An 8,958-nucleotide genomic window follows, 5' to 3' on the forward strand; every position below is an offset into this window, starting at 1 on the left:
GTCGTCATCATTCTCCTTGGAGATGTCCAGCACTTTTACAAGGTCGTCATCATTCTCCTTGGAGATGGTCTGCGCTTTCACAAGGTTTTGCAGTCTGTCAATTTCTTCCCTAGCGCTAGACAGGTCATTGGCGAGATCGTTGTTTTCGTGTCTCGATAAGGACACTTCATTGGCCAGACCGGTGTTTTCTTTGCGGAAAAGGGACAGGTATTTTCGGAGCCTGTGAATTATTTTCCCAGCATTTGACAGGTCATTGGCCAGACCGGTGTTTTCTTTCCGGGATAGGGACTGGCCTTTTCGCAGCCTGTCAACTTCTTTCCAAGCGTTAGACAGGTCATTGGCCAGACCGGTGTTTTCTTTCCGGGATAGGGACTGGCCTTTTCGCAGCCTGTCAACTTCTTTCCAAGCGTTAGACAGGTCATTGGCCAGATCGGTGTTTTCTTTCCGGGATTGGGACTGGCCTTTTCGCAGCCTGTCAATTTCTTTCCAAGCGTTAGACAGATCATTGGCCAGATCGGTGTTTTCTTTCCGGGATAGGGACTGGCCTTTTCGCAGCCTGTCAATTTCTTTCCAAGCGTTAGACAGGTCATTGGCCAGACCGGTGTTTTCTTTCCGGGATAGGGACTGGCCTTTTCGCAGCCTCTCAATTTCTTCCCTAGCGTTAGACAGGTCATTGGCCAGACCGGTGTTTTCTTTCCGGGATAGGGACTGGCCTTTTCGCAGCCTGTCAATTTCTTCCCTAGCGTCAGACAGGTCATTGGCCAGACCGGTGTTTTCTCTCCGGGATAGGGACTGGCCTTTTTGCAGCCTCTCAATTTCTTCCCTAGCGTCAGACAGGTCACTGGCCAGACCGTCGTTTTCTTAACGGAATGAAGACACGACTTTTCTCAGTCTGTGAATTATCTCCCCAGCGTCAGACAGGTCACTGACCAGACCGTCGTTTTCTTCCAGGGATGAAGACATGACTTTTCGCAGTCTGTGAATTATCTCCCCGGCGTCAGACAGGTCACTGAGAAGGACGTTATTTTCGCGTCGAGATACGTACAGGTCATTGAAGAGGCCGCTGTTTTCTTCCTCCAGCTCTGACCTTTGCTGTTCTGCCTCTCTCCGAGCCGTTTCTTGAGCCAGCACTGCCCTGTGCAGGATGCTGGCTTCATCTGACGCCTGAAGCAGGAGGACGTACAGGAGGCCGTTTTGGCTGGTGAGGTCCTGCATGGCCTGCTGTGTCTGCTTCTGCTCGGCCAGCAGATCGGCAATGATCCACGCCTTGTGGGCCGCGAGGGGTCCCGCGGGGGGTGCTCTTTCCCCAGGTGCGGCGGCGGGCAGCCCTTCGGCGGGCGCGGCGGCGGGCAGCCCTTCGGCGGGCGCGGCGGCGGGCTGCCCCTCGGCGGGCGCGGCTGTGGGCCCATACCCGTTGTACTCCAGGACCACATTGATGGCCCCGGCCCACCACACCAGCGCGAGAATAACGTCAAGGCGCATCGTCGGGATGATGATTGAAGGACGTCTGAATGAAAAAAAAAAAGTGCGGAAGTGAGAGACAACGAGGGAAAGCGAAAGTGAGCTGAGAGCCGGACAGCAACGACAGCAGGAAAAGAGGGCAGCAGAAGTGTGTCCTCCTCTCCCTCCTCCTTGCAGTGTTACCCAACTCATTAAGGACGGCGAATGCATGACGAGAGAGAGAGAGAGAGAGAGAGAGAGAGACCCGTCAGTAATTTAAATGGTGGAAAGGAATGCTCTCTCTCTCTCTCTCTCTCTCTCTCTCTCTCTCTCTCTCTCTCTCTCCGCACAATCGGCAAACTGCAGGTAAACAATTTGAAGAGGGAATGCAACCACTTTTAAATTCCTCCTTTGTTTTCTTCTTTTCCTCCTTCCTTCCTTCCTTCCTCATTAAGTTTTCTATTCATTTATCCTATTTTCTCTCCATTCTTCTTTACCTCCCTTTCTTCGTCTTTTCTATTTTCATTTCTCTCTTCTTTCCTTTTTTCTTTCCTTCCAGACTTCCTTTCCTTCCCTCTTTCATTCATTGGTAATAGAAGGGAATGGGAGGGAAGGGAAGGGAAGGGAAGGGAAGGGAAGGGAAGGGAATGGGAGTGAAGGGAAGGGAAGGGAAGGGAAGGGAAGGGAGAGGAAGGGAAGGGAAGGGAATGGGAGTGAAGGGAAGGGAAGGGAATGGGAGTAAAGGGAAGGGAAGGGAATGGGAGTGAAGGGAAGGGAAGGGAAGGGAAGGGAATGGGAGTGAAGGCAATGGGAGTGAAGGGAATGGGAGTGAAGGGAATGGGAGTGAAGGGAATGGGAGTGAAGGGAAGGGAAGGGAAGGGAAGGGAAAGGGAAGGGAAAGGGAAGGGAAGGGAAGGGAAGGGAAGGGAAGGGAATGGAATGGGAGTGAAGGGAAGGGAAGGGAATGGGAGTGAAGGGAAGGGAAGGGAATGGGAGTGAAGGGAAGGGAAGGGAAGGGAAGGGAATGGGAGTGAAGGCAATGGGAGTGAAGGGAATGGGAGTGAAGGGAAGGGAAGGGAAGGGAAGGGAATGGGAGTGAAGGGAAGGGAATGGGAGTGAAGGGAATGGGAGTGAAGGGAAGGGAAGGGAAGGGAAGGGAAGGGAAGGGAATGGGAGTGAAGGGAAGGGAAGGGAAGGGAAGGGAGTAAATGTCCAGAGAGTTGCCCATCTCACTGCGGTACTTCTCACCCTAACCATGCGTTAGATCTCATGATTCTATGCATTTTGAACCCCATATATATGCCTCGCAAATTGGTAGAATCGCTGCTAGCGATTTTTGAAAAGTTAGTGAGTTTTTTGCGGCCGCCTCGGGGCGTCACTGGGAGGACTGGGATACTTTGTTACCCCGCCTCCAAAATACGATATTACGCCTCCATTTTGTACTTAAAGGACGAAATACATGTCCCTTAACCATAATATGAAGGCGGAAAAACTTAAAAGTAATGAAAAAGTGGTAAAGGTAGTGAAAAGGCATATTATACATACGCGCGATGTGTTTACATGGCGACGCCATCGCGATGTGAGCAGCGTTGCCAACGATCCGGTTAGCGGTGTTAAGCTAGGTTAGCGATGGAACGCTTAGTTAGCCAGTAGCCCACGCATGTGAGACCAGGTCCACCACGCGTGGTTATTTTTTTTTTAGAACACGCACCTTTACCCAAAGGCTTTTGTGAAGGTTTGGGTTCTCCTTCCATAAGTCCATACCGCTTTTCCCCATTTCCATTTTTTTAAGACTTTCGAGATGGGCTGTGGCGCCTTTACCTAATACTATCAATACATCACCCCATCACTTATCTCCCCTCCTCTATTCTTACTCCTCTTTTTTTCATTTTCCTCCAATCCCTCCCCTTCAGCATCCCCTTCCTCCCATCACCTGCCCCATAAACCGTTCATTGCGCCATTATTCATGAAGCCCCTTAGTGATGGTCTTGAGATTAGTACCCATTGATCTTGGGGCCTTGAGGCATTTCCTCGGAGGCTGATGGCGGGATTAGTATGTGCGAAGGAGATGAGAGACAGACAGACAGACAGACAGACAGACAGACAGACAGACAGACAGACAGACAGACAGACAGACAGACAGACAGAGAGACAGACAGACAGACAGACGGACAGACAATCAGACAGTCAGACAAACAGAAAGACGGGGATAGAGAGGAAGAAAGAGAGCAAGAAAGCACTAAAGAACAAGGTAGGGAGAGAATAAATAAATAAATAGAGATAAAAGAAAAAAAGAAGGAAAGACAGACAGACAGAAGCACAAATAGACGGACAGACAAACAGACAATGACAGAGAAAGAAAGATTTACATAGATTTACATAGAAAATCAGACCACACAGACCCCATGGTCCAGACTTGGTGGTCTGTCCTTAAACCTAAGTGATTTTACATTAATCAGAAGACTCCAAAACGTTGCATTTCTACTCTAGTTGATATTAAGTTGAAGGAAGTGACGGTCGAGCTTATTTTTGAAGGAGTCAATCGTGTTACACTGGACCACTGATGATGGGAGCTTATTCCATTCTCGCACTACATCGTTGGTGAAGAAAAATTTGGTGCAGTCTGAATTTACTTGTCTGCATCTGAGTTTTACGCCATTGTTCCTCGTGCGCAAAGTGTCATCGATCATAAACAATGTTGATCTGTCTACATTCGTGAAACCATTAAGTATTTTAAAACATTCGATCAGTTTTCCTCAGGCGACGTTTCTCAAGAGAACATGTTAAGGGTGAAAGCCTTTCTTCGTAGGATTTGTTGCGCAAGGAAGGGATCATTTTCGTTGCCCGACGCTGAACACCTTCTAATTTAGCAATATCCTTTGCATGGTGGGGAGACCAAAACTGTACCGCATATTCCAAGTGGGGTCTGACTAAACTGTTGTAGAGCGGGAGTATTACATCTTTATTCTTAAATAAAAAGCTTCTTTTAATGAAGCCCAACATTTTGTTCGCTTTATTTGCTGCATCGATGCATTGCTGTGAGAATTTGAGGTTTGACGCGATTTTGACCCCCAAGTCCTTGACGCATTGAACGCTTTTGAGTTTAACGCCGCGCATTTCGTAATCAAACTTCTTATTCCTCGTTCCAACTTGAAGGACCTGGCACTTGTCTACGTTAAAGGGCATCTCCCATCTATCCGACCAAGCTGAAATTTTGTGCAAATCCTCTTTGAGGCTTTGCCTGTCTTCGTCAGTGAGAACCGAGTTACCAATCTTTGTGTCGTCTGCAAATTTACTAATGCGGTTATTGAGTCCAACATCCACGTCGTTGATGTAAATAATGAAGAGCACTGGGCCAAGAACCGAGCCCTGAGGGACGCCACTAGTGACAGGCGCCCACTCTGAGTTAAATCCGTCAATCACTACTCTTTGTTTTCTGTTGCTCAACCAATTCGCGATCCATTGGTTTACCTGACCGTCAATACCTATTTGCTTTAATTTGTAAAGTAATTTATGATGCGGGGCCTTATCAAACGCTTTCTGGAAATCAAGATAGACTACGTCCAGTGATCTGGTTACGTCATAAACAGTGAAGAGGTCGTTATAAAAGGTTAATAGATTTGATAGGCAGGATCTTTTGTTTCGGAAGCCATGTTGTGAGTCCCCAATTAATGAGTGGCTTTCAAGGTAACTCACAATTTTGTCTCTAATTATGCCCTCAAGTAGCTTACCTACAACCGAAGTTAGACTAATGGGCCTGTAATTACCTGGTACTTTTTTGTCTCCTTTCTTAAAATCGTTGTCACGTTAGCCATTTTGCAATCTGAAGGGACAATGCCTTGTCGCAAGGACATATTGAATACGGTTGTGAGGGAGGAGAGTATTTCGCTCTTTGTTTCTTTCAGCAGAGTTGGATATACTTTATCAGGTCCAGGACTTTTATTTGTTTTAAGTGATTTGAGGGCTTTAAGGACTTCATCGGGTTTTATTTCAAAGTTAGACAATGCATGCTCGGGATTTACATTAGTACTGGTGTTGGTGGTGGTGGTGGGAGGACTGTTATTATTAAACACCGAGGAAAAGTAATTATTTAATAGGTTTGCAACGTGTTGGCTGTCAGTCACTAGTGCACCGTCGCTGTTTGTTAAAGGTCCAATTCCACTTCTGATCGCCTTTCTGTTGTTTATGTAACTGAAGAAGGATTTCGGATTATTTTACAGTTGGCTGCAATATTTTCTTCATATCTACGCTTTGCCTGATGCACTAATCTTTTTACTCGTCGCCTTGCATCATTGTAAAGTCTAATGTTTTCGGGCGTGCTTTGGTCTTTCTTTAACCTGTAAGACAATTTTCTCTCCATGACTGAGTGTTTAATCTCGCTATTAAACCACGGTGGACTTTATTAGTGTTAATTCGCTTCTCGCACAAGGGTACAAATGTGTCCTGCTGGTGAGTAAGTGATTTTAAAGTTTAGCCAGGCGTCCTCTGCATTGCCGTCATCTGATAGTTGCATATCTATTAGTTTTCGTCAGATTTCTACGAAGTTGGCTCTTTTGAAATTGGGCACCTTAACTTTATTTTCAGTCACCGATGTTTGAGCTCTAATGTCAACGCGCACTAGTTTATGGTCGCAGGAACCGAGGTGTTCTCCTACCGTGACATTACTGACTAGGTTATCTTGGGTCGCTATAACAAGGTCAAGTATGTTATTTTGTCGAGTTGGTTCAGAAACCATTTGGCTTAGATAATTTTCCTCTAGAAATTCGATCATTCTATGGGACTCACCTTCTGTACCCGACAGTGTCGCCCAGTCGATATGGGGAGGTTAAAGTCTCCTAGTATCAGTGAGTCGCTGTTATTAAGTGACTGCCTTAAGACGCTGTACATTTCAAGATCGCCATCAAGTGATTGCCCCGGAGGCCTGTAAGTGACAGATATATTTAAATTGACTTTTGCAATGTTTACTCGCACGCACAAATGTTCAACGTTACTGTTTCTTGGTGTTTTGTCAGTAGGTTGCAAGTAGCTTTTGACAAAAGGGCGACACCACCCCCTCTACGGTTTACACGATCATTGTTGAAGAATCTGTAGCCATCTATGTTGTATTCGGAACTTAAATCAATATTAGTGGTGTCGATAAATGTTTCGGTTATAGCAATTACGTCAAAGTTTTCTGTCAGAGCAAGACATCGCAGTTCATCAAACTTGTTTCTTAGGCTACGCGCATTGAAACTAAGGACTCTTAGGTTATCTTGAAGCTTGGTAATAGAGGTACTGGAGGGTTCAATGTTACGAGTCTGTTGCGGTGTGAGGTGTCTATTTACACGGGCGGGATGGAAGGACGTGGCTGAGAGTCGTTGTTTGTTTTTAGGGCGTTACGTACCGCGTTGTTGAGAGCCTTCCAAATCTGGCTGCCCCGATGGGGGACAGGTGTATGCCGTCCCTTTGGAAAAGTCTACTCTGGCCGTAGAAATCGTTCCAGGCGTTAAAGAATTCGACGTCAAGCTCTCCGCAGAGAGTCTGCAGGCGGTTGTTGAGGCTGAAGGCCTTACTGTAGAAGTCGCCCTCATCCCATGTCCGTGGTAGAATTCCTGAAATCATAATATTAGGGATTTAGACTTATACTGCTGGATGAGCCTACGGTACTTGTCCAGCAGTTCCTCAGACCAGGTCGTGGTGACGTCGTTTGTACCTGTGTGGAGAACAAAGAGTGAGTCATTAGAGGCCACAGCGGAGACCTCGTCCAGGGCAGCTGTGATGTCGTCAACACCAGCTCCAGGATAACAGTAGTTACGCCTACGACGGGGACTCTGCCACAGAATTCAATCACCTGATGGCGAATCATAGAGTCACCGACCAAGAAGGTGCTCTGTTCCTCGTCCTCCTCCTCCAGTATGGCAAATCTGTTGTAGCAATGAGTAGGATAAATGGCTCTAGGGGCGGGTCTGGCTCCTCCTCTCACGGGGTGAAGCATTCAGCGTCAGCTCTACCGGTTCCATGTGACGTGCCTTCTTCGGAAGGTGGCTGGGCATCGAGTGCAGGTGAGGAGGGTGATGAGGCGTCCGTTGCAGGAGGGGCGACGATGTTGGCCTGGATAAACTCCTGCAAGGTATCAACAGTACTTGTTAGTTCGGTGATCTTCTTCTCGCCAGCCGTCAGCCTTTCGTCCTGTTGAAGGAGTCTCGTTTCCATCTGCTGTGTCAACAGGCAGATCTTGCAGACAGTCGATCGTCCTGAGAAGAAATGACCAGAGAAGTTTCCTGTGCAAGTCGAACATTTCTTTAGCGCCATCTTGGTAAGGAGGAGAGCAAGTGAGTAGTGTTTATCTATATATTTGCTTTGCTTTTTCTTTTCGTAGGGCAGAGGGACGCGTGCGTGAATAAGCGAGAATAAGAGAGAGAGAGAGAGAGAGAGATGGGAAGGCGTAGGAGGAGATAGGGATGGAGGGAGGAAGGGCGAAGGAAAGGGGGAGAGAGAGGTGGGAACGAGATAGGGAGTGAGGAAGGAGAGACAGAGAGGGGCAAGTGGGGGGGCAATGGAGAGGAGGCGAGAGAAAGGAGGAGCGAAACGCGAGGGACGAGAGGAGAGACGCAGGTGATGAGGATTACTGTGTCTCTGGGGAATAATCTGGTCAAGTCAGGTCAGGTAAGTCTGAACACCTGCGTAGGGAGTGGCGTCAGGTGGAATCTGGAAATATATAAAGAATGTGGCGGAAGAGTGTAACACTGTGTTTTGTGTATATGTGTATATATGTTTTACAGGGCGCTACGGCGAGAGGGTAGATACAGGCAGAGAGAGGTAGTAAAAATAAGGGCAACACTTAATCCTGTCCAGCGAAGCACGTGGTCGCACAGCAAACAGCACACCTCTGCAGGCAGCTAACTCGGTTGACAATAAGCAGTACGCAGCACGACGCGAAATAGCACACGGCACAGCACAGCAAGATTTACAGTACAGTTCAGTACAGCACACGAGGGTGGAATCGCAAGCGAGAGAGGTCACGGAAGTGGGAGCGCGTGCGGTTTGACCTCTCGGAGTGAGGGCAGGGCGCTGACTGACTGATGCCAACAGCATCTGGTGTTCCCAGGCGGTCACCCATCCAAGTACTATCCAGACCCAACGTCGCTTAACTTCGCTGATCGGACGAGAAGCGGTGTTTTCAACGTGGTGTGGCAATCAAGCAAACAAACAAGCAAACAAGAAAGAACGAACGAAAAAGAAAAACAAAGATAAGAAGAGAAAGAATAAAGAAAGAAAAAAAAAGAAGGGAAGAAAAAAAAACCCGAACGAGAAAGAAAAAAAGAAAGACAAAGATCACGTTAAAGACTTAAAAGCTTATGAGAAAGATAGTTTAGTAAAGAAAAACTCAAAATGATGTGTCAAAAAAGAAAGAAGATAAGCTATTAACATATAAGTGAAAAAATTAGGAGGTGAGAGTAATTGAATGTTAGTAAAGATGAGAGGTAATAAGATAGAGATAAAGAAGAGGAGGAGGAGGAGGAGGAGGAGGAAGGGGAG

The 8,958-nt window shown here is 47.2% G+C and overlaps 1 non-coding gene across 1 annotated transcript; it reads right to left on the minus strand.

The window, feature by feature from the left end:
• Positions 1-8,502: 8,502 nt before the first annotated feature.
• LOC126989238 (5S ribosomal RNA) lies at positions 8,503-8,621 on the minus strand. The gene has a single exon (XR_007743045.1). It is a non-coding gene; the product is annotated as a 5S ribosomal RNA (ribosomal RNA).
• Positions 8,622-8,958: the final 337 nt, after the last annotated feature.

The sequence above is a fragment of the Eriocheir sinensis genome, unplaced genomic scaffold (assembly GCF_024679095.1).
Source record: "Eriocheir sinensis breed Jianghai 21 unplaced genomic scaffold, ASM2467909v1 Scaffold1107, whole genome shotgun sequence".
NCBI lineage: Eukaryota > Metazoa > Arthropoda > Malacostraca > Decapoda > Varunidae > Eriocheir > Eriocheir sinensis.